This window comes from Salvia hispanica, chromosome 6 (assembly GCF_029641045.1).
Source record: "Salvia hispanica isolate PSC_SH4W2 chromosome 6, Shi_PSC_v1, whole genome shotgun sequence".
NCBI classification, from domain to species: Eukaryota; Viridiplantae; Streptophyta; class Magnoliopsida; order Lamiales; family Lamiaceae; genus Salvia; species Salvia hispanica.
Window position 1 is genome coordinate 32,443,925 of NC_142697.1, and position 16,731 is coordinate 32,460,655.

The 16,731-nt window shown below is 41.1% G+C and overlaps 1 non-coding gene across 1 annotated transcript; it reads right to left on the minus strand.

Annotated features, from left to right (window-relative positions):
• Nucleotides 1-462: 462 nt before the first annotated feature.
• Nucleotides 463-569, minus strand: LOC148923597 (small nucleolar RNA R71). The gene has a single exon (XR_016133101.1). It is a non-coding gene; the product is annotated as a small nucleolar RNA R71 (small nucleolar RNA).
• Nucleotides 570-16,731: the final 16,162 nt, after the last annotated feature.

Genomic DNA, 16,731 nt, shown 5'->3' on the forward strand with positions numbered 1-16,731 from the left:
CGAACAGATATTGAGAAGCTGCAGGAGATGGTGAAGTTGCTGATGGATGAGAGAGATGCGGAGAGAGCAGCCTGAGAAGCCATGGAAAAGAAGAATAGAGAAACATTACCTGTGATGAACATGTTCAATCATGGGAATATGATCACTTTTCCTAACGGCCCTCGTATTGATGCTAACAATTTTGAGTTACGCATGCCCCTTATCCAAATGGTCGAGCAAACTCCTTTTGCAGGTAGGGCGACTGAAGATGCTAACCGCCATCTCTCCAAATTCGTGGAAATCGCAAACAATCTGAAATTAAATGGTGTCGACGACGATGCCATACGGGTAAGACTTTTTCCATTCTCATTGATTGATTCTGCTAAGGAGTGGTTTGAGTGTATGCCACCAGAAAAGGTCTCCACATGGAAGGACATCGTAGCTACCTTCCTCGACAAATACTACCCGCCATGCACTATTTTGAAGCTCAAAAGTGAGATCTTTCAGTTCACACAAGGCCATGATGAGCCCCTCTATGAGGCATTTGCTCGTTTCAAAGCTCTTCTTCGAAAGTGCCCAAACCATGGTTTTTCCATAGACCATCAGGTAGGAATCCTCTATAATGGATTTAACGAGAAAATATGTGCTATGCTTGATTCAGGGGCAAATGGAGGATTTCTAAGAAAGACAGGAGAGGATGCCATGGCGGTGATCGAGGAGTTCGCCACCAACAGTCGGGGGTGGTCGAAGGAAAGGCATGCCACGAGAAGAGTAGCAGCCATAGAAGAGGCCGAAGAAAGTTCTTTTGCTAAGGAGTTAGCAGAACTTAGAGTCAGGATTGATCAAATGGACATCTCGAGGAAGGAAGATCCAATTCCGGCAACTTCCATAGTGGCGGTCAAGGCACCCGAAACTGCCATATCAACTGTGGAAGAAATCAACTACGTGCAAGGAGGCGGTCCCAGAAACTACAATAACAATTATCGCCCTAATCAGGGGGGCGGTAATTTCAATAATTATAATGGGAACCGTCCGCACCCGAATTTTTCTTATTCTAACAATAATTACATGCAACCCCCTGCAGGATTTAATGTTAGCAAAGGAGGAGTGGTTGAGCCGATGAAGAAGGAAGACAAGTATGAACAAGGAATCACGAAGATTTTGGAGGTAATTACGCAAGATAGGAAGATTAATGACACCAAGATCGAAGTGGTCGAAGCAAGGATAAACAACCTCGAGCAAGGAATGAACACAATCTCGGCAGCTGTAACCAATATTACCACTCAAATGGAGCAAATTCAGAAGAAGTTAGATGAGGATAGAGCAAAGGCAGCAGCAAGAGTGGATGATATTAACAAGAAGTGGGTGGCAAAGCAGAAATCTGGGGACTGCCCAGTCGCCGGCGGACCGCCGAACACCCCGCAGCGGCCCGCCACTGAGAAGGCAGAATCGTCCACTAAGGACTGCCCAGTCGCCGGCGGACCGCCGCACACCCCGCAGCGGCCCGCCACTGAGAAGGCAGAATCGTCCACTAAGCAGGAGCTTGTGCGGCACAACGGGATTGTACTCCCTTTTCAGCCAAAGAGGAAGTTCAAGCTTGAAGAGCAGTTCAAGCAATTCCTTAACATGTTTTGCAAATTCCATACTAACATTCCACTTGTTGAATCGTTGCAGGAGATACCAAAGTATGCGAAGCTACTAAGGGAGGCGGTAATGAGGAAAAAAAAGCCGACTAAAGCCGACCTTAAGCTACCGCATCATTGCAGCGAGATCATCCAAAAGGAAAGGGCAGTGAAGCAAAGAGATCCGGGCCAGTTCATCATTAGGTGCCGAATTGGAGAAGGGAAGGTTGACAAAGCACTGTGCGACTTAGGATCGTCCATCAATCTCATGCCACTGAAGTACTACGAAAAGCTCAACATCGGGCCACTCAAATCTTCAGATGTAACACTCAGATTGGCCGATAACTCGTCCATCAAGACTGTAGGTATGATTGAGGATGTCTTAGTTAAAGTCGATGATTTTATTTTTCCTGCCGACTTTATTGTGCTTGACATGAAAGTAGACAAGAACGTCCCTCTAATCTTAGGGAGAGATTTTCTTGCCACTTGCAAAGCTTTGATTGATGTAGGTCGTGGCGAGATCACAATCAGTGATAATCATGGTCAATCCACCTATAAGATCGAGAGCGAAATGCTAAAGTTTGAGGAGGCAAAGCGGGCAAAAATGGAACAACAGTGCAGAGCAGTCATGGCTACCGACTTGACCAAGTCCAAAGATCCCTTTGAAGCGGAGGATCCTTCTACCTCCACTATCTACATTGTCAAAGAGGTAAGACACTCTTCTAAAAAGGGTGATGCTAATTCTTCTACATCTGCTCCACAGAAGAAGAAACAGAAGAGAAAGAAAACACCCAAAGAGGACCCCGAGATATACGTCATCAAAACGAAAGAGGGGAAGTACAAGTGGTGGAAGAAGCTAGGGACCAAATTGCTCCCTATGCCAATTTTCAACACTCGAGTTATTGATCCGCCCAACTAGTGAGCCACTTCAAGTCGAGCTAACGACTTTAACAAAAGCGCTTATTGGGAGGCAACCCAATTTTCTTTTATTTTTTTTATTTTTTTTTATTTTCTCGTTTTTTTTATGTTCTGTTAAAAAAAAATAAAAAATAAAAAATTGGTGGCGGTCGCCGCACTTAAAGCACGGCGGTCGCCACACGTGTGTTAACATGTGCAGGAAGGATCGGGCCCAGGGCAGGCTTAGGGCAGGCCAGAGTAACCGCTGCACGGGCCGCGGCGGCCCGCCAGGATTGCTGTTTACGAAGGCCCGTGTGGCAGCCCGCCACGAGAGACGCGGCGGTCGCCACACGCAGTCCAGAGACGGGATTTCCACCATAAAAGGTATGTTTTCCATTCCTTTTCACATTCCTTCTCAAATTCCTTCCTTGCACACAACCCCCACCTATATAAATCACCAAATTCACACACCCACACTATCATTCTCTCAATTCTCTCAAAGTCTAGAGCTCTTCTTCTACAAATTCTCTCCACAAAAAGGTATGAATCCTAACTCAATTTCTGGGTTTTTCTTTACTTCTTCCATGGATTGTGCTTTATTTTGGGCGAATTGTTCGGTAGAATCTCTTAATTCATGATGGGGGATGATTATGTGTATGAATTTTTGAATTCTATGGTTTAAAATTTGCTTGATTGGTGATTATTAAGTTGTGAATGATGATTCTCTCTTGGTTTATAGAGTTTAAAAGTAGCAATCATGTTCATAGCATTGTGAGGCTATTATTACTTCCATGAATTGCAATATATGTGATTTTGTAGAGATTGTTGGTTTTTTTGGATATTTGGTTGATACGTCTCTGCATGGGGGATGAATTCACGTTGGGGGATGATTTTTGTGTCCTAATTTGGTTGTTTTTGCTTAAAATGTTATTATGCTAAAAATTAGGATGCTATTTTACCCAAGCTCGCATATAAGTTCTTATCTCTTGATTTTTACTTGGTTGAATGCAAGTTTGGGGGAACTTTTGATCTCCTCCTTGTTGATGCTCTTTTAAGAGTGTAATTTCTTTTGTAGGATAATGGGATCAAAAGGGAAACCGGAGAATGCAAAGAACTTTGGCATTAGCCTTGCCACGGAAGAGCAAAAGGCTATGTGGAAGAAAGTGTCGGCCCGAGAAACGGCACCTTCTAGATATCCCCACGATTTCCCTCTCCAAACTTTGGGGATCATGGAGGATTTTTGGAAGTTGTGCGACGTGGGTGATGGGAATGGCCTCGCCTACATGTTCCAAAGGAAGTGGCCATCGTTTCGAAAGTATACTCTCGAGTTCCTCAGCTCGCTAAAGGTTACTAAGGATCGCCGCCAAAATTTTCCACTTAGCATCGATTTCCGCCTAGGGAACCGTTGGCATTCGCTCACCATGGAAGAGCTTAGTGGGATCTTCCATTGCTTCGACCCCAACCCCGAAGAGGACAATGAATATGAATTTTCAGAGGTTTGGGGGGCAATGACAAATGAGCAAGAGCATGCAGCGGGCTATGCCAAGTCTTCATCAATTCGCAACCCCGTCTTGAGGTACCTCCATCGTGCTATGACTCAGCTTATGTTTGCTCGTATCGATGGGGGAAGTGTCTCCCAAACGGAGCTCAACGTGATGTGGTGCCTACTCAACAAGAAGGGAATCGATTATGGGACCCTCTTTACTTACTATGTGGATAGGATCACGAAGAAAGACGGGGGCATCATTTGTTGTGGGGGATTGATTACGGCAATTGGCGAACATTTGGGGGTCTCTTTTGCCGGTATGACGGAGGATGGTGGAGAAAAGTTTATCACTTATGAGGTGCTATTTTCGGTGGGGCTTTTGAAGACCGATCATTGGGGTCAAGGGTATTTTATGCAAGTAGCGGGGGATCACTTTCCCGTTCCACTCCCGCAATTGACCAAGGTCGATGTTTGGGCAAACCAAGCCAATTGGAAGCTCGACACACCCGCCCACCGGAGAGCTATCGAGGCTAACCCCGTCAATGGGGAATTTAGAAAGAGGAACATTCCCTTCGCATTCCTTAATTTGAGCCCGATGAGGATTCCGCATTTGATGCCATTGATAACTATGAAGAAGGCGCGGAGCATTCACAAGCTCAAAGGAGTGAAGCACCGCCACCACCGCAATCCCAACCACGACGAGAAGAGGAAGAAGAAGAGGAAGTGGAAGGACATCGCCGCCGGACAAGAGCGAACCGCCGCCGCGGGAGGCCAAATCCGGAAGAGGAGTTTCAAGTCAACACCTCCGCCCAATTAGGAGAAATTTTCTCCTATATGCAAAACATGTCCAACGCTTGGGACAATCGATGGGCGGAGCAACAAGCGGAGAATGCCTACAACCGCCAAGGGTGAACGGCTCAAGGCGATTGGCGCACGGCGGAGCAAGAATTTTGGGAGCAACAACGTTTGGAAGACGCTCATCGGCGTCAACAATATGAAGAGCTCCGAAGGATGGCCGCCGAAGCTGGAGAGGAACGAGAGACAATGAGGAGTGATATCACGTACCTCGTTGGAGCTTTCGAGGATCTTAGCGCCCGTTTCCCTCCACCTCCTCAAGATAGAAGAAGTCAAGCTCGATGACTTTAAATGAGCATTTGTACCATGTTTTTGGATATTTTTGAGACGATTTATTTCCTTGTTTTAACAATTTTTGCTTTAATTTTAAGTATTTTTGGTTTTGGTTTAATTTTGTGCTTTGCAAAAATTTTCGCAGGTTCTGACCTCTCCGTGGCGACCGCCGCAAGCTCTGCGGCGGTCCGCCACCTGACCGCTGGAAAGCATCTTTGACGTGCGGCGACCGCCGAATAGCTGCGGCGGACCGCCACCTGGGCACAATTTTTTCAGCGCGATTTTTCGAAATTCTTCGAATTTTCGCCCCGCTCAACCTCTACGCGAAATTTTCCAGGGTACGTTTTTGTTTTCAGTAGTATACTCACGTCCCTACCGACTCTACAAACTTATTTTACACTTTGTTGTAAATAAGTTTGGGGGGATGAAGTGGTGGACCGTGAGTTTAGGGTTTTCTTTTTGGACCGTGAGTTTAGGGTTTTCTTTTTGTTGTTAGTTTGTTTTTGCTTTAATTTTCCAAAAACCCGTAGGAGATTTTTGTGTTCTAAAAATGTTTTCTTGAATCCATGTCATGAACATAACATGAAGAACTTAGAAACACGCATGCTTAGGGACACATTAGACCGAGTTGCCAATGATATTATATTTCATCTATGTTTAAGTGTGGCTTAACGTTTTGATATGATGGTTGGGTGAAAAGGTGCATAATTAGTGAATTGCTTGTTCGCCTTGAATCGTGCTTTTACCTTGTGAGATTTGAGCCTTAAATTCTTTCTTGTGTGATTTATCTGTATGCATGTATATGTTTCTAGAACTTGCTCCTAGTCTGCCTAAGTTTACATAGTGTTTAAGTTGATTTAGGAGGATGTTAGGCCATCTTTTCTTAGCTACTTTTATATCCAAAATTTTCGACCCTCTCAAATTTTTCCTTTGGAGCCAATTTTGAGCCTTTAAGCCTTTTCTTTAGAAGCCAAAATAAATGGGGGGACAATTCTTTGGGTTAGTATAGTTTTTGTTATCTTCTTTTGTAAAAGAATTGGAGAGATAAGGAGGAAAGTATAAAAAGTAGTGTGCTTAATATTAAGAAAGTACAAGTTGTGAAATTGAGAAAAATTCCAAATATGTGCTTGATCTTAGAAAAAAAAAGAAAGGATGTAAAAAAAAAAAAGAAAAAAAAAGAAAAAAAGAAAAAAAAAATGTGTGAAAGGTTGTGAAAAGAAAATAAAATCAAAGGATTGAAAGTAAATTGAAGGAGAAAAATAAAGTGTTAGAAGTGCCTTAAGTTTTAGAAAAGTGGAGTCATCCTAACTCTACTTGGGATATTTTTATATTTGAGTCACTTTTTAGCCAAATATTCCTCACCTACCAAAGAGCTTACGTTACAACCGAAAAGAAAGACCTTTCGGACTTTTGATGCTTAATCACATTGAGTAGAGGAGGGATTAGACTTTGAGCAAGCCTATGGTAAACTTTGCATGATGCATGATTTGAGTGATTTACACTTTACCTTTATACACTTTGAGAGTGAGAGAAAGAACACTTCCCATCCTTGGAAGTTTGCCACATGTGAGTGCTTGAATTCAAGGTGTTCCACGAGTTAGTAATGAAAGTGCACTATTAAGCCTTGCTTGATTTGATTGTGTTAATCCATGCTTAATCTATTCTTTCATTTTATGAGGCAATTATGACGTCTAGTCCTTGTGCATTCCGTGCGTCTATTCTTGTGTCTTTAGTGTTTTGTTCGAGGACAAACAAAAATGTAAGATTGGGGGAGTTGATACGCTCGGATTTTGCACTGTTTTAAGGCCATTATTTGGTCCGTTTTTGTTATCAAAATCACTCTACATGTCCATTATTTGCATATTCTATACATTTTGATATTTTGACGTGTTTTGTGAGAAATGTGCATATTTGAGCCGAAAAGGGGAGTAAAAACGCATAGTCTGGAAATCTGGAGTCAGACGGCGACCAGCGACCGCCGCGAAGTTGTACGGCGACCGCCGGCGCCCGGCGGTCAGAGCTATGTGGCGGCCCGCCTTGGAAACTTACGCTAAGAGAAGAGTCTCGCCCGGCGACCGCCGGAGGACATGTGGCGGTCCGCCATCGAAGGGCCAGAGTCTCTGGACTCCAACGCGGCGACCGCCGGCCAAGGTGCGGCGGCCCGCCGGAGAAAGGCGGCGAATCCGACCAGCCCTAGATTTGCTCCAAGATTTTCCAAACTTTGAAGATCTTTTCCTTCTATGATGAGGAATAATCTTCCCCTATAAATAGGACCTCAAGCTTTATCAAAAAGAGTTTTTTACACACAACAAGAACAATTCATAGAGATCAAAAGCTAGAGTACTTCAATTGTGCAAGGAGTTGGAGAAGGATTTCAAGAACATCAAGAACGACAAGGATTCAACCTACGGGTTTTATTTGCTTTAGTTTTATGTTCAGATTGTTTTCCCTTCAATCTATGTTTTTAGTTTATTCAGTCATGTGTAACTAAACTCATAGGATTCTAGGGATGTGTTAGTAGCAACTTTGGTTATACAATTCCGTTTTCTATTTAATATCTGTTTTGTTTTTACTTTGTTTCTTCCCTAAGTTAATCATGATGCTTCATAATTGAGTGACAAAATTATGTATGATTCAATACAACTTGCTTCATAACTGTGACAGAGTTCTAGCGAGTTAGATCCACTTAGTAGACACTACAGTTAGCTTCCTTTAAAACGGCACTGTTAATTGAGAGTGAGGACTTTTCAAGGGTCTTAGGAGCTTTTTGGAGTTACGTGTTAGGATTGACAACCCTAATGTTAGTAATCAACGTTTGTATCGCATGAGCATAAGCTAGGTGACTCGTCCTTTCAAAGTATTAACTGTGCTAGGGTATTGTAGTTTGGAATTTGTATAACCATAAAAGTGAAAGCACATCCCTGGAATTCCCCTTATCTCTATACTTTTCTCTCCGTGATTTGCTTGCATTTAGTTGTTTACTGTTTTTAATATTTACTGTTTTCAAAAGTTTCCAAAAAAATTCTTGTTTCTCCAGATAGTAATTGAGTTCTAGTAGAAGATAGACACTTTGTGTACATCTTCCCCGTGTTCGATACCCGGTACTAACCTTTTGCTATACTATACCTACTCTGTATACTTGCAGGTATTTATAGTGCAAATAAAAAGTGCATCAAAGTGGTGGAAGAAGCTAGGGACCAAGCTGCTTCCTATGCTGATTTTCAACACTCGGATCGTTGATCTGCCCAACTAGTGGGTCACTTCAAGTCGAGCTAACGACTAAAAACAACAACGCTTGTTGGGAGGCAACCCGATTTATTTTTGTCTTTAATCTGTTTCTTTAATGTCGTTATTCCTTCAAAAGAAAAAATATTTTACGAGTGGCGGTTGTCGCACTTAACACAGCAGTCGCCACACGTGTGTTTACATGTGCACGATAGGTCGGGCTTAGGGCAGGCTTAGGGCGGGCTGAGAAACCACTGGGCGAGCCGCAGCGACCCGCCAGACGCGCACCTTTTTTCAAGCCAGTGTGGCGGCTCACCGCACCTAACGCGGCGGTCGCCACAGACAGTCCAGTGACGGGAATTGCTTACTTAAGGTATGTTTTTCATTACTTTTCCATTCCTTCTCTAATTCCTTTCTTGCACACACCCCCCACCATTATAAATCACCAAATTCACACACCTACACTCTCATTCTCTCAATTCTGTCCAAGTCTAGAGTTCTTCTTCTCCAATTCTCTCAACAAAAGGTATGAATCCTAACTCAATTTTGAGCTTTGCTTTAATTCTTTCATGGATTTTGATATTTCTTGGATGAATTGTTCGGTACAAACTCTTATTTCATGATGGGGGATGATTGTGTGTGCTTATTTTTGAATTTCCAAGGTTCAATTTGGGTTATGGGTGGTGAATTGAAGCTTGGTGAATAGTGACTCCCTCTTGTTTATACTTGCTAATATGTTGCAATCATGTTCATAGCATTGTGAGGCTATTATTACTTCCATGAATTGCAATACTTGTGAATTTCTAAGAGATTGTTGATTTGTATTGATTTATTGAAGATATGTCTCTGCATGGGGGATGAATTCACGTTGGGGGATGGATTGAAGTGTCCTATTTTGGATGATTATACTCTACATGTTTACATGCTACCATCTAGGGTGCTATGATATATAAACTTGCACATGATTGTTGATTCTTGATTTTTACTTATTTGAGTGCAAGTTTGGGGGAACCTTTGATTGCCCATTTGTTGGTATTCTTTTTAAGGATATAAATTTTCTTTTGTAGGATAATCGGATCAAAGGGAAAGCCCGAGAATGCGAAGAAGTATGGCATTGGCCTTGCCACGGATGAGCAAAAGGCTATGTGGAAGAAGGTGTCAGCAAGAGAGACGGCGCCCTCGAGATATCCCCACGATTTCCCTCTCCAAACTTTGGGGATCATGGAGGATTTTTGGGCATTGTGCGACGTGGGCGATGGGAACGGTCTCATTAATATGTTTCAGAGGAAGTGGTCGCCGTTCACTCTTGAGTTTCTTAGCTCACTCAAGGTCACCAAGGATCACCGCCACAATGTCCCGCTTAGCATCGATTTCCGCCTAGCCAACCGTTGGCACTCGCTTACCATGGATGAGCTTACTGGAGTGTTTCATTGCTTCGACCCCAACCCCGAGGAAGATAATGACTATGATTTTTCCAAGGTTTGGGGCGCGATGACGAATGAGCAAGAGCACGCCGCGGGTTATACCAAGTCTTCATCAATTCGCAACCCCGTCTTGAGGTACCTCCACCGCGCTATGACCCAACTCATGTTTGCTAGGTCGATGGGGGAAGTGTCTCCCAAACGGAGCTTAATGTGATGTGGTGCTTGCTCAACAAGAAGGGATTTGACTATGGAACCCTCTATACACTTTATGTGGACCGGATCAAGAAGAAAGACGGGGGCGTTATATGTTGTGGGGGTTTGATCACAACGATTGCCGAACACTTGGGCATATCTCTCGCCGGTTTGACGGAAGATGGCGGGGAAAGGTTTATCACTTATGAGGTTCTCTTCTCGGTGGGGTTATTGAAGACGGGCTATTGGGGCTAAGGATTTTTCTTGCAAGTAGCAGGGGATCATTTCCCCATTCCAATCCTGCAGTTGACCAAGGTTGACGTTTGGGCAAACCAAGCCAATTGGAAGCTCGACACTCCGGCCCATCGCAGAGCCATTGAGGCTAACCCCATCAATGGGGAGTTTAGGAAGAGGAATATTCCAGCTCGCATCCCCATCTTTGAGCCCGATGATGACTCCGCCTTTGACGCTATTGAAAACTATAATGAGGAAGGGGAGCATTCACATGCCCAAGATGGTGGAATTCTGCCACCACCGCCGCCCCAACATCACCAAGAAGAAGAGGAAGTGGAGGGCCATCGCCACCGGACTCGAGCGAACCGCCGACGCGGGAGGCCAAATCCCAATGAGGAGTTCCAAGCGAACACCTCCGCCCAATTAGGAGAAATTTACTCCTACATGCAAAACGTGTCCAACACGTGAGACAATCGATGGGCGGAACAACAAAGGGAGAATGCCTACAACCGCCAAGGATGGATAGCTAAAGGCGATTGGCGCACGGCGGAGCAACAATTTTGGAAGCAACAAAGATTGGAAGACGTGCATCGACATCGAGAAATTGAAGAGCTCCAACGGATGACCGCCGAGGCTCGACAGGAGCGCCTAACCATGAGTGGCGACATCGCCTATCTTATTGGCGCGTTCGACGACCTCAACGCCCGTTTCCCTCCTCCTCCTCAAGATTGAAGAAGTCAAGCTCAATGACTATAAATGAGCATTTGTATCATGTTTTTGGATGTCTTAAAATAATTTCTTTTTAAGTTTTTGACACTTTTTGGTTTAATTTACTACTTTGAAAAAATTTTCGCAAGTTCTGACCCTTACGTGGCGACCGCCGCAAGTGCTACGGCGGTCCGCCACTTGTACGCTGGAAGTAATATGACGATGTGCGACGACCGCCGGCCACGCCGCGGTGGACCGCCACCTGTGGGCACAGTTTCCAGCGCGATATTTTGAATTTTTTCAACTTTTTGCCCTGCCAAGCCTCTACGTGAAATTTTTCAAGGTATGTTTTCTTTTCAGTAATTCACTCACGTCCCAACCGACTCTACAAACTTATTTTACACTTTTGTTTGGGGGGATGAAGTGGTGGACCGTAAGTGTAGTTTTTTTGTTTTAAGGTTTTCTTTTTGTTTTAAACTTTTGTTTTTTGTTTTTCAAAACCCCATAGGTGAATTTTGTGTTCTTAAAAAATGTTTTCTTGAATCCATGTCGTGAACTTAACTTTAAGAACTTAGAAACACGCATGCTTAGGGACACTTTAGACCGAGTTACCAATGATATTACATTCCATCTATGTTTAAGTGTGGCTTGATGTTTTGATTTGATGGTTTGGTGAAAAGGTGCATAATTAGTGAATTGCTTGTTCGCCTTGAATCATGCTTTATACCTTATGAGATTTTGAGCCTAAATTTCAGTCTTGTGTGATTTATCTGTATTCATGTATTTGTTTCTAGATCTTGCTCCTAGTCTTGCCTAAGTTTACATAGTGTTTAAGTTGATTTAGGAAGATGTTAGGCCATCTTTTCTAGCCTACTTTTATCCAAAATTTTCGACCCTCTCAAAATTTCAAAATTTTTCCCTTTGGAGCCAATTTTGAGCCTTTAAAGCCTATTCTTTAAAAGCCAAAATAATGGGGACAATTCCTTGGATTAGTTAGTTTTTGCTATCTTATTTTGTAAAGGAATGGGAGAGATAAGGAGAAAATTATAAAAGTAGTGTGCTTAATGTAAAAAGAGTACAAGTTGTGAAAAAGTGGAAAATTCAAAATATGTGCTTGATTCTAGAAAGGATGCGTATGAAAAAGTAAGAGAGAAAAAAAAATGTGAAAGGTTGTGAAAAAGAAAAAAAGAAAATCAAAATATTGGAAAGTGAGTTGTAGGAGAAAAATAAAGTGTTAAAAGTGTCTTGAGTTTAGAAAAGTGGAGTCAATTTAACTCTACTTGGGATATTTTTATGTTTAAGTCACTTTTTAGCCAAATATCCCTCATCTACCAAAGAGCCTACATTACAACCAAAGATAAAGACCTTTCGGACTTTTGATGGTTAATCACATCTAGTAGAGGAGGGATTAGACTTTGAGCAAGCCTATGGTGAACTTTGCATGATGTATGATTTGAGTGCTTATACACATTACCTTTATACACTTTGAGAGTGAGAGAACACTTCCCATCTTTGGAAGTTTGCCACATGTGAGTGTGTGAATTCAAGGTGTTCCACGAGTTGGTAATGAAAATGCACTAATAAGCCTTGATTGATTTAATTGCATTAATTCATGCTTAATCTATTCTTTCATCTTTTGAGGAAATTATGATGTCTAGTCCTTGTGCATTCCGTGCGTCTATTCTTGTGTCTTTCTTGGTTTGTTCGAGGACAAAACAAAAATGTAACTTTGGGGGAGTTGATATGCTCAGATTTCGCACGGTTTTAAGGCCATTATTTGGTCCGTTTTTATGTCAAAGTCACTTTACATGTCGATTATTTGCACATTTTGTCCATTTTGGTATTTTGACGTGTTTTGTGAGAAATGTGCATATTTGAGCCGAAAAAGAGAGTCAAAACGCAAAGTCTGTTAATCTGGAGTCCGGACAGTGACCGGCGACCGCCGCAGGTTGTACGGCGACCGCCGGCGCCCGGCGGTCAGAGCTATATAGCGGCCCACCTCGTAAATTTACACTTGAAAAAGTGTCTCGCCCGGCGACCGCTGGAAGTCATGCGGCGGTCCGCCGCCGAAAGGACAGAGTCTCTGGACTCCAACGTGGCGACCGCCGGCCAAGGTGCGGCGTTCCGCTGGAGAAAGGTGGCGAATCCGATTCGCCCTAGATCTGCTCCAAGATTTACCACATTTTGAAGATCCTTTCCTTCTACAATGAGGATTGACTTTCCACTATAAATAGGAACTCAAGCTTCATCAAAAAGAGAGCTTCTTTTTGCAACATAAATTCCCAGAGATTAAAAGCTAGAGTACGTCATTGTGCAAGGAGTTCAAAAAGGATTTCAAAAACATCAAGAACGACAAGGATTCAACCTACGGGTTTTATTTGCTATAGATTTATTTCCAAGTTGTTTTCCCTTCAATCTATGTGTTTAGCTTATTCCATTATGCGTAAAAACTCATAGGGTTCTAGGGATGTGTTAGTAACGACTTAGGTTATAGAATTCCTTTTTCTATTTAATATCCGTTTTGTTTTTACTTTGTTTCTTCCCTAAGTAGTTCTGATGCTTCATGATTGAGTGACACAATTGTGTATGATTTAATATAGCTTGCTTTGACAGAGTTCTAGCTTGTTAGATTCACTTAGTAGACGCTACAGTTAGCTTCCCTTAAAACGACACTGTTAATTGAGAGTGAGGACGGGTCTTAGGAGCTTTATGGAGTTACGTGTTAGGATTGACAACCCTAATCTTGTAATGAACGTTTGCATCGCATGAGAATAAGCTAGGTGACTCGTCCTATCAAAGTAATAACAGTGCTAGGGTATTGTAGTTTGGAATTTGTATAACCATAACTGTGAACGCACATCCCTGGAATTCCCTTATCTCTATCGTTTATATATATGTTTTAATTGCATCTAGTTGTTATTTGCTTTCAAATATTTTCAGTTTTCAAAAGGTTTTCAAAATTCTCTTGGTTCTCCAAATAGTAATTGAGTCTTAGTAGAAGATTGACAGTCTGTGTTTGCCTTCCCCGTGTTTGATATCCGGTACTGACCTTTGCCTATACTATTTCTATTTTGTATACTTGCAGGTATTAATAGTGCTAAAAAATAGTGCATCAGTTTGTTGGGAGGCAACCCAACATTGGTATCATTTTTTTCCTTTTTTTTTATTTTCTTAGTTTACTCACGTCCCTACTGACTTTTCAAACTTATTCTTAACATAGTTTTTGTTGTTTAGTTGTTTTTGTTTATTTTAGTTTTTTTTAAATAAACCCGAGGTGAATCTTGTCATGAGCATAACATAGAAAACTTAGAAATACTCACGTTTAGGGACATCAGACCGAGTTGTCTATGATAAAAAGTACGTTTATGTGTTGGTTGAGTTGACTTGATGCATTGGTTTGAAAGTTTTGTGAAAAGGTGCACAATTAATGAATTGCTTGTTTACCTTGAATCATGCTAATACCTTGTGAGACTTGAACTATAAATTTCTTTATTGGGTGATTTATCTGTAGTCATGTACTTGTTTCTAGAACTTGTTCCTAGTCTGCCTAAGTCTACATAGTGTTTAAATAATAAAAGAGGACGTTAGGTCATCCTTCTTAGCTACTTTATATATCCAAATTTATGACCTTATTCAAAATATTTTTCCCTAGCTAGCCACTTTGAGCCTTTAAAGCCTTTTTCTTTGGAAGCTAAATAAAGGGAAATATCCATACACTCATTGTAGAAAAAAAGTAGTGTGCTTACTTGTGAAAAGTGCATAGACATCTGTGGTTTGAATGATATATCTGGTTGTGCATAAAAGAAAAAAGAAAGAAAGAAAGAAAGTATGTACAAAATAAGAAAAAATGAAAAGAAAAGAAAAGAAAAAATCAAAGGAATTTGGAAAGTGAGAAGAAATTTAGACAAAGTCTAGAATTTATTGAGATTTGAATTGTTGGTGGGGTGCTATATATGATGTAGTAGAAATTGATCACTTTTGCTATGTTTGGGTTTAGTCACTTTTTAACAATATTTACTCACCTTACCGAAGAGCCTACATTATAACATTTGCATGTTGCATGATCTGAGAGCATACACTTTTCCCAACATACACTTTGAGAGTGAGTGATAAACACCCTTCTAAACACTTGTGAGCGCATGTATTTCAAGGTGATCAACGAGCTAGTAATGAAAAAGCACTAATTTGCTTGATTTGATTATTAATTTTTATTGTAATTTTTATTTGTAATTTTGAGAGTGAGTGATAAACACACTTCTTTGTCAAACTCTTTATTTTTATTGTAATTTTTGAGGCAACTATGAAGTCTAGTTCTTAACATCCGTGTTTCTTAATTAGTTTTTCTCTTGTTTTGTTTGAGGACAAACAAATAATTAAGTTTGGGGGAGTTGACAAACACAGATTTTGCATATTTTTAAGGGCTAGATTTGACTCGTTTTAAATGTCAATTATGCAAATTATGTTCTTAAATTGCATATGTTATACATTTGGTATTTTTGATGTGTTTGTTGATAAATGATAGAAAAAGATAGAAAAAATGTGCAAAAAGGCCAAGGTGCAGTAGCCTCTGTTCGAGCCCATTCTTCCATCAGATTTGGAGTTTAATCAGTGATTTATTCATATCATTCTCTTCTTCTTTGAAAGAGCTACGCGTGGATATCTCGCACGTCTCAATCGGAATTCTGTGGAGAAAGTTATGACTATTCTACGAACGTTGCGCAGTGCAGTCAAAGCCGGCGGGAATTTAGGCGGAAATTCACGGAAGAAAATATATTATTTTATTGTGAAGCCAAATCTCTCCCATATCTTGAAGGCCACGAAAATTAACCTTTTTCCAGCCTATAAATACCTCTAATCTCAGAGCCTTCTATCCTTCCCCCTCTACACATTCATCCATCCCATATTCCATACATAATCATCCATCTTTCATTGAAGCGGAGCTCTGCAGATCCAGGCAAGAGACGACTGTAGATTGAAGATTCAACCTTGGGTTTTATCTATTTCTTTCATGTCTCGTACTTTATTTGTAGTTTTTACTTGTCTAATAGAAGAACTTTCTTTTGTGGATTTTTTGGTGAAGATATTCAATTGATTTTCCTTGTTAGTTTTGTAGTTATTTGATTTATCCTTGTGCCTTCTATATTAAATTGATTAGCTACCTCTTGAATACATGTTAGAGTTGATTAGAGTACCCGGGAGACGAAATAATTGACTTGGAAAAGGAATAATTCACACTTTTATTCAATAGAACTCGGGAGAGTTGAGGTTTCACGTGAGGTCATTGGTCTTAACGATCTTTTAGGAGTTAGGTCTAAGAATTAGAAGGGGACTTCAATTATTACACCTAATCTAAGGATTTCTCACCTCGGGAGGGGGTTTAATCTAGTTAAGTGACCGACTTAATAACTCTAGAGACCGTAATTTAAGGAAGTCGATTGTGTTTTGGATCCATAAATTCTACATTCATTCGCCTGTTTTGTATCATAAGTTTTTATGTTTTTTTTGTTATTTGTTTATTTATTTTCTGTCTAGTTTAATTAATCCAAAACCAAAAACTCCGTGTCTCTAGATAGTATGTAATGTTTAGTATATGACAGTTAGTTGCAATCTTATTTCATATGTTCGATATCCTGGTACTGACATTTAGCTATACTAGATCTACTCTGTATGCTTGCAGGTATATTTAGTGCTAATAAATAGTGCATCAAGTCTATATAAAAAGTGATGTAACCAAGAGAATTAATTTCAAGCATAATCACAAGGTAGTCTTTATTGTTTTCCCGTCTTTTACTTTCTGCAATAGCCTTTTATTTTTTGTATTTTACTTTCTGGGTTT